This window comes from Wolffia australiana, chromosome 4 (assembly GCF_029677425.1).
Source record: "Wolffia australiana isolate 7733 chromosome 4, ASM2967742v1".
NCBI lineage: Eukaryota > Viridiplantae > Streptophyta > Magnoliopsida > Alismatales > Araceae > Wolffia > Wolffia australiana.
The window spans coordinates 14,034,826-14,050,199 of NC_135838.1; positions in this window are offsets into that span (position 1 = coordinate 14,034,826).

The following is a 15,374-nucleotide window of genomic DNA, read 5'->3' on the forward strand; positions in this document are numbered from 1 at the left end:
CAGAGAGAAAGAAAGAGAGGGAAGGAGAGAGAGAGAGAGAGATATAGAGAGGGAAGGAACGAGCGATAGAGAGAGAAGGAGAGAGAGAGAAAGAAAGCGAGAGATATAGAGAGAGAAGGAGAGAGAGAGAGAGAGAAGAGAGAGAGCGAGAGTTAACGAACGAAGAGCGAGGGAGAGAGAGAGAGCCAGAGCTGTACAAACGAAGCGCGATGGAGAGAGAGGAGAGCCAGAGTCGCACAAACAAAGAGCGAGAGAGAGAGAGACAGGGACCGGCGGTTCATGCAAGACCGGTACGGTGCGAGGGAGGGAAAGGGAGCGGCGATTCGAGCAAGACCGGTACAGTGCGAAAGAGAGACAGGGAGCGGCGGTTCGAGCTAGACCGGTACAGTGAGAGAGAGTGACAGGGAGGTGCGGTTGGAGCTAGACCGGTCCAGTGCGAGGCAGAGACAGGGATGGGCGGTTTGAGCTAGGCCGGTGCGGTGCGAGGCAGCGACAGGGAGGGGCGGTTCGAGCTAGACGGGTGCGGTGCGAGGCAGCGACAGGGAGGGGCGGTTCGAGCTAGACGGGTGCGGTGCGAGGCAGCGACAGGGAGGGGCGGTTCGAGCTAGACGGGTGCGGTGCGAGGCAGCGACAGGGAGGGGCGGTTCGAGCTAGACGGGTGCGGTGCGAGGCATCGACAGGAGGGGCGGTTCGAGCTTGACGGGTGCAGTGACAGAGAGACGGAGACGGAGAGAGAGAAAGGGCGGGAGAGAGAGAGGGCTCGGGAGCTGCGCCTATAGAGAGCTGCGCCGATAGAGAGAGAGAGCGAGAGAGAGAGAGAGAGAGAGAGAGAGAGACAGAGAGAGGAGAGAGAGCGTGAGAGAGAGTGAGAGAGAGAGAGACAGAGAGAGGAGAGAGAGCGTGAGAGCGAGAGAGAGAGAGAGAGAGAAAGAGAGATAGCGAGAGAGCGAGAGAATGAGAAGGAGGAGGGGCCGACGGAGAGAGGAAGAGAGGATCTGAGAGCTAGACGGATGAAAAGACAGACGGGGAGCCGGCAAGAGAGGGTGACCGAAGAGGAGATGGCGAGAGGGGAGAGACGGAGGCGGAGAGAGAGAAGGCACGTCCGGCAGGCGTTTGGCGCGTCATCAGTGCCGACCGGGGTTGCTGGGCAAGGGCTTGGGATTTACTCATTTCAGTGTTCAGGAGAAGCAAGGGCTCTGCTGGCTTACGTCCGTCTATTTATACGGTATCGGCAAACGTTTCTTAGTCAGCTCAGTAGAAAGCAACACGAGTATTTTATTCGGATGTTACAGAAAAAAGACGCGCGAGGCGAGGGGGGTGGACGCACTTGGGGCGAGGCTCTGATTCAAACAAAACCCACAAGGAGGGTCCCCTTCCGGGCATCGCCGACGAGTTTAATAGGCGGTGTTGAAGTAGACGAGCTCCAAATCCTTAGTAGGGGCTTTCTCCAAAACAAGGGTCTCGACTTTGCGGACGGCGCCCCCATCCCTCACCTGGATGAACAGGCGATAGTACTGCCCGTCGACGAAACCCCTGATCCAGCGCGCGAACTCGAGCGTGTCTCCCGGTTCCTTGTTATGCGCGGCGACGGCGAGGCGCGCGACGGCCACGGCGTGGTGATAGTCTTCACGGTCTTTATCCGAGTCCAATCTGCGCGAGACGGGAGAGCGACGGCCGCGAGGAGCGCAAAAAGAAGAATGGCTGCCACTTGGCTCTTCATTCTCACTGCGACGTCGAGGCCCGGATGGAAACTTTTCTAAGAGTAGCTGTGCGCTGCGTCGACCTTTGCTCCAGCGGATGAGTAGAAAGACGAGGGACCAGTACGGTGTTATATAGCACACCGAGGGCGGGTCACTCCCGGAGAGCGTCTTATACGTAGCCCGTTCCCTGGTCGTCTCCGGCCCCCTGAAGACGAGAGGAGAACGCGCAACCCGTTCCTCGGCGCCCACAAGTATCTGCAGGATTTGGAAGAAGAAAGACAATACGGCCACGAGCGTCAGATCCCACGGTCGGATGGCGGATAGAGAATTATGCCGCGACCAAAATTTTCGGACAGCGGAGGGGGAAGTCCACGGATGTGACCCCATATTTTTCCCGGTCCTTGTTTCCTTTGACCACGCGATAAAGTCCTGAATGGGCGGATGTGTGCGGTTTGGTCTCACTAATCCGACGGTATTCTGAGAGTTAAAGGTTCCATGTTCCAAACCTTGGAATTTCGTGCACAACCTCCCACATGATGCGTGCTGCCTTATCTTGCATACACCACCCGAGCCTTCAGAGCACCGCAGCGAAAAAAAAAAAAAAAAGATTTGACCGCTTAAGGCTTGACGACTTGACCCTTGATTTTTGAAACAAAATTAACCGTATAAATATTCATCCATTAATTCATTCTTCTCTTGTTTTGCAAGGAGGTCTGTAATTCCTAAGGATCCCTCTCCTTGCCCATATCCTTCCCTAATATCCATCATCCGAGTTGCCTTGCCCCAGTCCACCCGTCCCCATCGCGTAGTGTATCATCCACGTAGCGATGCCACTTTCTCGTATCTTCGAGATTTACCCACACGCTGAACGTAATCCCGTAAGGAAAAGGACGCGCCGCTTTAAAGCAGAATCAACGCGCCATGAAATCTTCCCAGGCGGCCAATCTGAAGATCCACATAACATGACACGCGTCCGCATCCCCAGCCCCGCCGCCCAGAGCGTATAAAGTCATATAGTTATCTTTAACACTTCCAAAACTGTTATGATGTAAATAAGGAAATTCATAGTTATGATCAGACTTGGATGAATTGTGACAGGGTTATGATTGCCCTGCACAAACGCCCTGTTCCTCGTGCATCTCTCATTCCCAGGTTCCCACTCGCCTTGAATCTAATTTTTGACGCCCATCCGCTTACACGCTGCTTCCGATTCCTTCGGTCCCCCTTTGTCTCCGGTTTGATGATCTCGATGTTGATCTTGATGCTCCCGAATGGGTTCTATGGCCTGATCTGCACCCTCTGACCGCGATCTAATACCTTGTTCCTAAAACATGTTTCAAATACAGCTCGAACCGTCTCTAATCTCGTCCCGGACTCCCAATCTCTTGGCTTCCTGTTGTCAAAACATTATCTCCACAATCGGCTTCTTCGATCTGATCTGTCACGGTTTCTTATCACGGCTCCGCCCGAACCCCTGAGACTGCTCCTTCGCCGCCCCTAGTTTCTGGTCCATCCCCGGTTGTTTATGTTTCTCATTTGAGCCTGGAGCCGTTTACTCCGATCCTTATGTCGACATCAAACCGCTGCCTCAGATTATCTCTCTCGCCTTCTCCGATCCTGCAGGTAAAATCTCTCCAATTTTTGTCTCCTCCGCCCACGCGCGATCTCTGTTTGTCCGCTTCGACCTGGTATAACGCTTGCCTATTTCTGATCGGGCGGAGGTTAGGTACTTCTTCCTTACCTCTCCTTGGCGTGCATTACAAACATTTTAACCGAATCTCTTCCGGGAATCTCCGGTCTTCCTCACCAACGGTACGCGCCATGTGGGTCGAACGATTCTGTTACGCATTTCTAGAGTCTTTGGGTATCCGATCCCCAACCCTCCCATTTTCGAATCCAGAAATTACAGACGAGGGCCGATGTCTTCTGTCTGGTAACTCCACAATCATTGGGTGTCCATTTGCCCAGGCGTCCACTCTTTTAATTCCGAACTCCTGGCGCCGTGTAGTCCGGGCGTGTTCCACCCGGAAGCCTTCCACCTGGGTGCCAGTACAATATCTTGACTCTCCGATATTTATGGGGCTGCTTCTCAAATTGCATAATTCTGAGGTCCCATCTATCGCGGCTCAGATTCTGATTCTGTCTTGCAAAAAGTCTCTGCCTACACATCTATCGCGCTACCCTATATCCACGAACATATGCGTTGCGAAATAGCCGCTCTTCTTGCGAAACTCGCGCGCACTTATCAACAACCATTCTGCTTGAATAAATATCTGCACGCCGAGCTGTATCCACGTGAACGTGCGCATGCCATATGTCAGTGGGCGCCTTCTGCAGACGCTCGGGGAGTCCATTATTCATCTTGAGCCAGTCATGCCCAGTGAACCCAAAGCGCAACCTAGGTAGAAATCTGTCTCTTTTGGCTGAGGAGCATGACACCGACGCCCTTAAATCTCTCGCGACTAAACCTGCGGCGGCATCTAGGGCACAACATATTCAGTGGCGACATCCACGCGAAACGGGAACTCGATGGTCGGGGATGACTCTAAGAACTCGACTCGAAGGCCAAGGTAGACGGCCTACACCGTAGCAGAGCCTGGGGGAGGCATCGGTAAGGCGAGCTCGCAAGCGCGCGGCACGGTTAGCTCCGTGAATGGAGTGCCTATGAGGAGATTGTATGGCGGTGATTTCAGAGTCCGCTCGAGTCTCTAGAGACCGATTGCGGGACGACAATTCCCCAACCCAGAGGCGTAAAGACTCATCGCTTCAGAGCCAGAATGCAGGTCAGAATTTTTGAGAAAAGGGAAAATTCGCAAGGAGGACGACAAATATTCTGCACCGCATCCCCTATTGGTGAAGAAGAAGGCCGCGTCTGGGCCCGCATCGGAGACGAAACTTAATGGGTTGGCCTGCAGCCCCAGAGCGCGACAGTAGGCGGGCCAACATTGTTGCTAAGAATTAGACTATTCAGTCTAATTCTTAGCGAGAATTAGGGTATTCAGTCTCGGTCCCGATGCATGACAGTACGACAGAGGCTCCATCTCCGTCCGTGCGCATCCCTTGGGGTTAAGATCGAAGCGAATCGCGGATGCCAAGGAGACAGGAGCCCTTGTGCGACCCCGCTCGCGGCGCGTGTGCCGTTTCGTGACCTTCGGGCGAGTGTGCCGTTTCGTTAACTCGGGGTCCACTATGTGTACAGCTTCTGCTACTTGGGAGGAAGTGTCTCGAGGACAGAACGAGAGAAAGGATGATGACCCTGTCTCTGGTTTTCTCCAACTCAGTCGACATCCTCTTTTCTCTCTCTCTCTCTCTCTCTCTCTCTCTCTCTCTCTCTCTCTCTCTCTCCTATCTCTCAGTCTCGGCGTCTGCCTTTCTGTCACTCGCATTATGCTCTTAATCTCGTTCCTCGCTGTTCTCTCTCGCCCCCTCTCGCTCTCTCTCTTATGCGCTTCGTGTGTCCATTTACTCTCCGGTACCCTCTCTCCGTCGCCCACAGTTTCTCTCGATCTCTCCCTTTCTCTCTACAATGCGATCAGTTTCTCCTTTCGCTGCCTCCTTCTCGTTTACTCTCTCGCGCAATCTCTTTATTTCTCACCCTCAATATCTCTCTCTCACCCACTCTCACGCTCTATCTTTTTCTGTCTTCTCCTCTGTCAGCATCTTTTTTCCGTTGTTTCTCGTTCTGTCGGTCTATATCTCACTCTGGCTCTCCATTGCTGTCGCTCTGTCGCCCATCCTCTTCGTTTACTTTGCTCTCTCTCTCGCTGCCTCTTTCAGTGTTGCTTTCTTTGCACCGGCCACGTATCGCTGCAATCGCCGCCGCCACCGCGAGGAAGGCTGTGAGGAGAAATTCGACGAAGGTATAAAGAAAAAAACGTCTAAAGTGTGAGAAAATGCGTGAGAGACATCGAGAAGGAGAGAGGGAGAAAGGGTTAAAGACGAAGAGGGATAGAAAGCGGGAGGGACAGAGAGAAAGAAAGAGAGGGAAGGAGAGAGAGAGAGAGAGAGATATAGAGAGGGAAGGAACGAGCGATAGAGAGAGAGAAGGAGAGAGAGAGAAAGAAAGCGAGAGATAGAGAGAGAAGGAGAGAGAGAGAGAGAGAGAAGAGAGAGAGCGAGAGTTAACGAACGAAGAGCGAGGGAGAGAGAGAGAGCCAGAGCTGTACAAACGAAGCGCGATGGAGAGAGAGGAGAGCCAGAGTCGCACAAACAAAGAGCGAGAGAGAGAGAGAGAGAAGAGAGAGAGCGAGAGTTAACGAACGAAGAGCGAGGGAGAGAGAGAGAGCCAGAGCTGTACAAACGAAGCGCGATGGAGAGAGAGGAGAGCCAGAGTCGCACAAACAAAGAGCGAGAGAGAGAGAGACAGGGACCGGCGGTTCATGCAAGACCGGTACGGTGCGAGGGAGGGAAAGGGAGCGGCGATTCGAGCAAGACCGGTACAGTGCGAAAGAGAGACAGGGAGCGGCGGTTCGAGCTAGACCGGTACAGTGAGAGAGAGTGACAGGGAGGTGCGGTTGGAGCTAGACCGGTCCAGTGCGAGGCAGAGACAGGGATGGGCGGTTTGAGCTAGGCCGGTGCGGTGCGAGGCAGCGACAGGGAGGGGCGGTTCGAGCTAGAGGGGTGCGGTGCGAGGCAGCGACAGGGAGGGGCGGTTCGAGCTAGACGGGTGCGGTGCGAGGCAGCGACAGGGAGGGGCGGTTCGAGCTAGACGGGTGCGGTGCGAGGCAGCGACAGGAGGGGCGGTTCGAGCTAGACGGGTGCGGTGCGAGGCATCGACAGGGAGGGGCGGTCTGAGCTGACGGGTGCAGTCGACAGGAGGGGCAGTGACAGAGAGAGACGGAGACGGAGAGAGAGAAGGGCGGGAGAGAGAGAGGGCTCGGGAGCTGCGCCTATAGAGAGCTGCGCCGATAGAGAGAGAGCGAGAGAGAGAGAGTGAGAGAGAGAGAGAGACAGAGAGAGGGAGAGAGAGCGTGAGAGAGAGAGAGAGAGAGAGAGAGAGAGAGAGAGAGGGAGAGAGAGCGAGAGAGAGAGAGAGAGAGAGAGAGAGAGAGAGAAAGAGAGATAGCGAGAGAGCGAGAGAATGAGAAGGAGGGAGGGGCCGACGGAGAGAGGAAGAGAGGATTCGAGAGCTAGACGGATGAAAAAGACAGACGGGGAGCCGGCAAGAGAGGGTGACCGAAGAGGAGATGGCGAGAGGGGAGAGACGGAGGCGGAGAGAGAGAAGGCACGTCCGGCAGGCGTTTGGCGCGTCATCAGTGCCGACCGGGGTTGCTGGGCAAGGGCTTGGGGATTTACTCATTTCAGTGTTCAGGAGAAGCAAGGGCTCTGCTGGCTTACGTCCGTCTATTTATACGGTATCGGCAAACGTTTCTTAGTCAGCTCAGTAGAAAGCAACACGAGTATTTTATTCGGATGTTACAGAAAAAAGACGCGCGAGGCGAGGGAGGTGGACGCACTTGGGGCGAGGCTCTGATTCAAACAAAACCCACAAGGAGGGTCCCCTTCCGGGCATCGCCGACGAGTTTAATAGGCGGTGTTGAAGTAGACGAGCTCCAAATCCTTAGTAGGGGCTTTCTCCAAAACAAGGGTCTCGACTTTGCGGACGGCGCCCCCATCCCTCACCTGGATGAACAGGCGATAGTACTGCCCGTCGACGAAACCCCTGATCCAGCGCGCGAACTCGAGCGTGTCTCCCGTTTCCTTGTTATGCGCGGCGACGGCGAAGCGCGCGACGGCCACGGCGTGGTGATAGTCTTCTACGGTCTTTATCCGAGTCCAATCTGCGCGAGACGGGAGAGCGACGGCCGCGAGGAGCGCAAAAAGAAGAATGGCTGCCACTTGGCTCTTCATTCTCACTGCGACGTCGAGGCCCGGATGGAAACTTTTCTAAGAGTAGCTGTGCGCTGCGTCGACCTTTGCTCCAGCGGATGAGTAGAAAGACGAGGGACCAGTACGGTGTTATATAGCACACCGAGGGCGGGTCACTCCCGGAGAGCGTCTTATACGTAGCCCGTTCCTGGTCGTCTCCGGCCCTGAAGACGAGAGGAGAACGCGCAACCCGTTCCTCGGCGCCCACAAGTATCTGCAGGATTTGGAAGAAGAAAGACAATACGGCCACGAGCGTCAGATCCCACGGTCGGATGGCGGATAGAGAATTATGCCGCGACCAAAATTTTCGGACAGCGGAGGGGGAAGTCCACGGATGTGACCCCATATTTTTCCCGGTCCTTGTTTCCTTTGACCACGCGATAAAGTCCTGAATGGGCGGATGTGTGCGGTTTGGTCTCACTAATCCGACGGTATTCTGAGAGTTAAAGGTTCCATGTTCCAAACCTTGGAATTTCGTGCACAACCTCCCACATGATGCGTGCTGCCTTATCTTGCATACACCACCCGAGCCTTCAGAGCACCGCAGCGAAAAAAAAAAAAAAAAGATTTGACCGCTTAAGGCTTGACGACTTGACCCTTGATTTTTGAAACAAAATTAACCGTATAAATATTCATCCATTAATTCATTCTTCTCTTGTTTTGCAAGGAGGTCTGTAATTCCTAAGGATACCTCTCCTTGCCCATATCCTTCCTAATATCCATCATCCGAGTTGCCTTGCCCCAGTCCACCGTCCCCATCGCGTAGTGTATCATCCTACGTGGCGATGCCACTTTCTCGTATCTTCGAGATTTACCCACACGCTGAACGTAATCCCGTAAGGAAAAGGACGCGCCGCCTTAAAGCAGAATCAACGCGCCATGAAATCTTCCCAGGCGCCAATCTGAAGATCCACATAACATGACACGCGTCGCATCCCCAGCCCCGCCGCCCCAGAGCGTATAAAGTCATATAGTTATCTTTAACACTTCCAAAACTGTTATGATGTAAATAAGGCGAAATTCATAGTTATGATCAGACTTGGATGAATTGTGACAGGGTTATGATTGCCCTGCACAAACGCCCTGTTCCTCGTGCATCTCTCATTCCCAGGTTCCCACTCGCCTTGAATCTAATTTTTGACGCCCATCCGCTTACACGCTGCTTCCGATTCCTTCGGTCCCCTTTGTCTCGGTTTGATGATCTCGATGTTGATCTTGATGCTCCCGAATGGGTTCTATGGCCTGATCTGCACCCTCTGACCGCGATCTAATACCTTGTTCCTAAAACATGTTTCAAATACAGCTCGAACCGTCTCTAATCTCGTCCCGGACTCCCAATCTCTTGGCTTCCTGTTGTCAAAAACATTATCTCCACAATCGGCTTCTTCGATCTGATCTGTCACGGTTTCTTATCACGGCTCCGCGAACCCCTGAGACTGCTCCTTCGCGCGTCCCTAGTTTCTGGTCCATCCCGGTTGTTTATGTTTCTCATTTGAGCCTGGAGCCGTTTACTCCGATCCTTATGTCGACATCAAACCGCTGCCCTCAGATTATCTCTCGCCTTCTCCGATCCTGCAGGTAAAATCTCTCCAATTTTTGTCTCCCTCCGCCCACGCCGCGATCTCTGTTTGTCCGCTCGACCTGGTATAACGCTTGCCTATTTCCTGATCGGGCGGAGGTTAGGTACTTCTTCCTTACCTCTCCTTGGCGTGCATTACAAACATTTTAACCGAATCTCTTCCGGGAATCTCCGGTCTTCCTCACCAACGGTACGCGCCATGTGGGTAACGATTCTGTTACGCATTTCTAGAGTCTTTGGGTATCCGATCCCCAACCCTCCCATTTTCGAATCCAGAAATTACAGACGAGGGCCGATGTCTTCTGTCTGGTAACTCCACAATCATTGGGTGTCCATTTGCCCAGGCGTCCACTCTTTTAATTCCGAACTCCTGGCGCTGTAGTCCGGGCGTGTTCCACCCGAAGCCTTCCACCCCTGGGTGCCAGTACAGTATCTTGACTCTCCGATATTTATGGGGCTGCTTCTCAAATTGCACAATTCTGAGGTCCCATCTATCGCGGCTCAGATTCTGATTCTGTCTTGCAAAAGTCTCTGCCTACACATCTATCGCGCTACCCTATATCCACGAACATATGCGTTGCGAAATAGCCGCCGCTTCTTCTTGCGAAACTCAAGCACTTATCAACAACCATTCTGCTTGAATAAATATCTGCACGCGAGCTGTATCCACGTGAACGTGCGCATGCCATATGTCAGTGGGCGCCTTCTGCAGACGCTCGGGGAGTCCATTATTCATCTTGAGCCAGTCATGCCCAGTGAACCCAAAGCGCAACCTAGGTAGAAATCTGTCTCTTTTGGCTGAGGAGCATGACACCGACGCCCTTAAATCTCTCATACTAAACCTGCGCGGCATCTAGGGCACAACATATTCAGTGGCGACATCCACGCCAAACGGAACTCGATGGTCGGGATGACTCTAAGAACTCGACTCGAAGGCCAAGGTAGACGGCCTACACCGTAGCAGAGCCTGGGGGAGGCATCGGTAAGGCGAGCTCGCAAGCGCGCGGCACGGTTAGCTCCGTGAATGGAGTGCCTATGAGGAGATTGTATGGCGGTGATTTCAGAGTCCGCTCGAGTCTCTAGAGACCGATTGCGGGACGACAATTCCCCAACCCAGAGGCGTAAAGACTCATCGCTTCAGAGCCAGAATGCAGGTCAGAATTTTTGAGAAAAGGGAAAATTCGCAAGGAGGACGACAAATATTCTGCACCGCATCCCCTATTGGTGAAGAAGAAGGCCGCGTCTGGGCCCGCATCGGAGACGAAACTTAATGGGTTGGCCTGCAGCCCCAGAGCGCGACAGTAGGCGGGCCAACATTGTTGCTAAGAATTAGACTATTCAGTCTAATTCTTAGCGAGAATTAGGGTATTCAGTCTCGGTCCCGATGCATGACAGTACGACAGAGGCTCCATCTCCGTCGTGCGCATCCCTTGGGTTAAGATCGGCGAATCGCGGATGCCAAGGAGACAGGAGCCCTTGTGCGACCTGCCAGCGCGTGTGCCGTTCGTGACCTTCGGCGAGTGTGCCGTTTCGTTAACTCGTGGTCCACTATGTGTACAGCTTCTGCTACTTGGGAGGAAGTGTCTCGAGGACAGAACGAGAGAAAGGATGATGACCCTGTCTCTGGTTTTCTCCAACTCAGTCGACATCCTCTTTTCTCTCTCTCTCTCTCTCTCTCTCTCTCTCTCTCTCTCTCTCTCTCTCTCTCTCTCTCTCTCTCTCTCCTATCTCTCAGTCTCGGCGTCTGCCTTCTGTCACTCGCATTATGCTCTTAATCTCGTTCCTCGCTGTTCTCTCTCGCCCCCTCTCGCTCTCTCTCTTATGCGCTTCGTGTGTCAATTTACTATCCGGTACACTCTCTCCGTCGCCCACAGTTTCTCTCGATCTCTCCCTTTCTCTCTACAATGCGATCAGTTTCTCCTTTCGCTGCCTCCTTCTCGTTTACTCTCTCGCGCAATCTCTTTATTTCTCACCCTCAATATCTCTCTCTCACCCACTCTCACGCTCTATCTTTTTCTGTCTTCTCCTCTGTCAGCATCTTTTTTCCGTTGTTTCTCGTTCTGTCGCTCTATATCTCACTCTGGCTCTCCATTGCTGTCGCTCTGTCGCCCATCCTCTTCGTTTACTTTGCTCTCTCTCGCTGCCTCTTTCAGTGTTGCTTTCTTTGCACCGGCCACGTATCGCTGCAATCGCCGCCACCACCGAGGAAGGCTGTGAGGAGAAATTCGACGAAGGTATAAAGAAAAAAACGTCTAAAGTGTGAGAAAATGCGTGAGAGACATCGAGAAGGAGAGAGGGAGAAAGGGTTAAAGACGAAGAGGGATAGAAAGCGGGAGGGACAGAGAGAAAGAAAGAGAGGGAAGGAGAGAGAGAGAGAGAGATATAGAGAGGGAAGGAACGAGCGATAGAGAGAGAGAAGGAGAGAGAGAGAAAGAAAGCGAGAGATATAGAGAGAGAAGGAGAGAGAGAGAGAGAGAGAGAAGAGAGAGAGCGAGAGTTAACGAACGAAGAGCGAGGGAGAGAGAGAGAGCCAGAGCTGTACAAACGAAGCGCGATGGAGAGAGAGGAGAGCCAGAGTCGCACAAACAAAGAGCGAGAGAGAGAGAGACAGGGACCGGCGGTTCATGCAAGACCGGTACGGTGCGAGGGAGGGAAAGGGAGCGGCGATTCGAGCAAGACCGGTACAGTGCGAAAGAGAGACAGGGAGCGGCGGTTCGAGCTAGACCGGTACAGTGAGAGAGAGTGACAGGGAGGTGCGGTTGGAGCTAGACCGGTCCAGTGCGAGGCAGAGACAGGGATGGGCGGTTTGAGCTAGGCCGGTGCGGTGCGAGGCAGCGACAGGGAGGGGCGGTTCGAGCTAGAGGGGTGCGGTGCGAGGCAGCGACAGGGAGGGCGGTTCGAGCTAGACGGGTGCGGTGCGAGGCAGCGACAGGGAGGGGCGGTTCGAGCTAGACGGGTGCGGTGCGAGGGAGCGACAGGAGGGCGGTTCGAGCGAGACGGGTGCGGTGCGAGGCAGCGACAGGGAGGGGCGGTTCGAGCTAGACGGGTGCGGTGCGAGGCATCGACAGGGAGGGGCGGTTCGAGCTTGACGGGTGCAGTGACAGAGAGAGACGGAGACGGAGAGAGAGAAAGGGCGGGAGAGAGAGAGGGGGCTCGGGAGCTGCGCCTATAGAGAGCTGCGCCGATAGAGAGAGAGAGCGAGAGAGAGAGAGAGTGAGAGAGAGAGAGACAGAGAGAGGGAGAGAGAGCGTGAGAGAGAGAGTGAGAGAGAGAGAGAGACAGAGAGAGGGAGAGAGAGCGTGAGAGAGAGAGAGTGAGAGAGAGAGAGAGAAAGAGAGATAGCGAGAGAGCGAGAGAATGAGAAGGAGGGAGGGGCCGACGGAGAGAGGAAGAGAGGATCCGAGAGCTAGACGGATGAAAAAGACAGACGGGGAGCCGGCAAGAGAGGGTGACCGAAGAGGAGATGGCGAGAGGGGAGAGACGGAGGCGGAGAGAGAGAAGGCACGTCCGGCAGGCGTTTGGCGCGTCATCAGTGCCGACCGGGGTTGCTGGGCAAGGGCTTGGGGATTTACTCATTTCAGTGTTCAGGAGAAGCAAGGGCTCTGCTGGCTTACGTCCGTCTATTTATACGGTATCGGCAAACGTTTCTTAGTCAGCTCAGTAGAAAGCAACACGAGTATTTTATTCGGATGTTACAGAAAAGACGCGCGAGGCGAGGGAGGTGGACGCACTTGGGGCGAGGCTCTGATTCAAACAAAACCCACAAGGAGGGTCCCCTTCCGGGCATCGCCGACGAGTTTAATAGGCGGTGTTGAAGTAGACGAGCTCCAAATCCTTAGTAGGGGCTTTCTCCAAAACAAGGGTCTCGACTTTGCGGACGGCGCCCCCATCCCTCACCTGGATGAACAGGCGATAGTACTGCCCGTCGACGAAACCCCTGATCCAGCGCGCGAACTCGAGCGTGTCTCCCGTTTCCTTGTTATGCGCGGCGACGGCGAAGCGCGCGACGGCCACGGCGTGGTGATAGTCTTCTACGGTCTTTATCCGAGTCCAATCTGCGCGAGACGGGAGAGCGACGGCCGCGAGGAGCGCAAAAAGAAGAATGGCTGCCACTTGGCTCTTCATTCTCACTGCGACGTCGAGGCCCGGATGGAAACTTTTCTAAGAGTAGCTGTGCGCTGCGTCGACCTTTGCTCCAGCGGATGAGTAGAAAGACGAGGGACCAGTACGGTGTTATATAGCACACCGAGGGCGGGTCACTCCCGGAGAGCGTCTTATACGTAGCCCGTTCCCTGGTCGTCTCCGGCCCCCTGAAGACGAGAGGAGAACGCGCAACCCGTTCCTCGGCGCCCACAAGTATCTGCAGGATTTGGAAGAAGAAAGACAATACGGCCACGAGCGTCAGATCCCACGGTCGGATGGCGGATAGAGAATTATGCCGCGACCAAAATTTTCGGACAGCGGAGGGGGAAGTCCACGGATGTGACCCCATATTTTTCCCGGTCCTTGTTTCCTTTGACCACGCGATAAAGTCCTGAATGGGCGGATGTGTGCGGTTTGGTCTCACTAATCCGACGGTATTCTGAGAGTTAAAGGTTCCATGTTCCAAACCTTGGAATTTCGTGCACAACCTCCCACATGATGCGGGCTGCCTTATCTTGCAAAACCCACCGGAGCCTTCAGAGCACCGCAGCGAAAAAAAAAAAAAAAAGATTTGACCGCTTAAGGCTTGACGACTTGACCCTTGAGTTTTGAAACAAAATTAACCGTATAAATATTCATCCATTAATTCATTCTTCTCTTGTTTTGCAAGGAGGTCTGTAATTCCTAAGGATCCCTCTCCTTGCCCATATCCTTCCTAATATCCATCATCCGAGTTGCCTTGCCCCAGTCCACCGTCCCCATCGCGTAGTGTATCATCCACGTAAGCGATGCCACTTTCTCGTATCTTCGAGATTTACCCACACGCTGAACGTAATCCCGTAGAAAAAGGACGCCGCCTTTAAAGCAGAATCAACGCGCCATGAAATCTTCCCAGGCGGCCAATCTGAAGATCCACATAACATGACACGCGCCCCGCATCCCCAGCCCCGCCGCCCCAGAGCGTATAAAGTCATATAGTTATCTTTAACACTTCCAAAACTGTTATGATGTAAATAAGGCGAAATTCATAGTTATGATCAGACTTGGATGAATTGTGACAGGGTTATGATTGCCCTGCACAAACGCCCTGTTCCTCGTGCATCTCTCATTCCCCAGGTTCCCACTGCCTTCGAATCTAATTTTTGACGCCCATCCGCTTACACGCTGCTTCCGATTCCTTCGGTCCCCTTTGTCTCCGGTTTGATGATCTCGATGTTGATCTTGATGCTCCCGAATGGGTTCTATGGCCTGATCTGCACCCTCTGACCGCGATCTAATACCTTGTTCCTAAAACATGTTTCAAATACAGCTCGAACCGCTCTAATCTCGCCCCGACTCCCAATCTCTTGGCTTCCTGTTGTCAAAAACATTATCTCCACAATCGGCTTCTTCGATCTGATCTGTCACGGTTTCTTATCACGGCTCCGCCAACCCCTGAGACTGCTCCTTCGCGCCGCCCCTAGTTTCTGGTCCATCCCCGGTTGTTTATGTTTCTCATTTGAGCCTGGAGCCGTTTACTCCGATCCTTATGTCGACATCAAACCGCGCCCTCAGATTATCTCTCACGCCTTCTCCGATCCTGCAGGTAAAATCTCTCCAATTTTTGTCTCCTCCGTCCACGCCGCGATCTCTGTTTGTCCGCTCGACCTGGTATAACGCTTGCCTATTTCCTGATCGGGCGGAGGTTAGGTACTTCTTCCTTACCTCTCCTTGGCGCATTACAAACATTTTAACCGAATCTCTTCCGGGAATCTCCGGTCTTCCTCACCAACGGTACGCGCCATGTGGGTCGAACGATTCTGTTACGCATTTCTAGAGTCTTTGGGTATCCGATCCCCAACCTCCCATTTTCAATCCAGAAATTACAGACGAGGGCCGATGTCTTCTGTCTGGTAACTCCACAATCATTGGGTGTCCATTTGCCCAGGCGCCCACTCTTTAATTCCGAACTCCTGGCGCTGTAGTCCGGGCGTGTTCCACCCGGAAGCCTTCCACCCTGGGTGCCAGTACAATATCTTGACTCTCCGATATTTATGGGGCTGCTTCTCAAATTGCATATTCTGAGGTCCCATCTATCGCGGCTC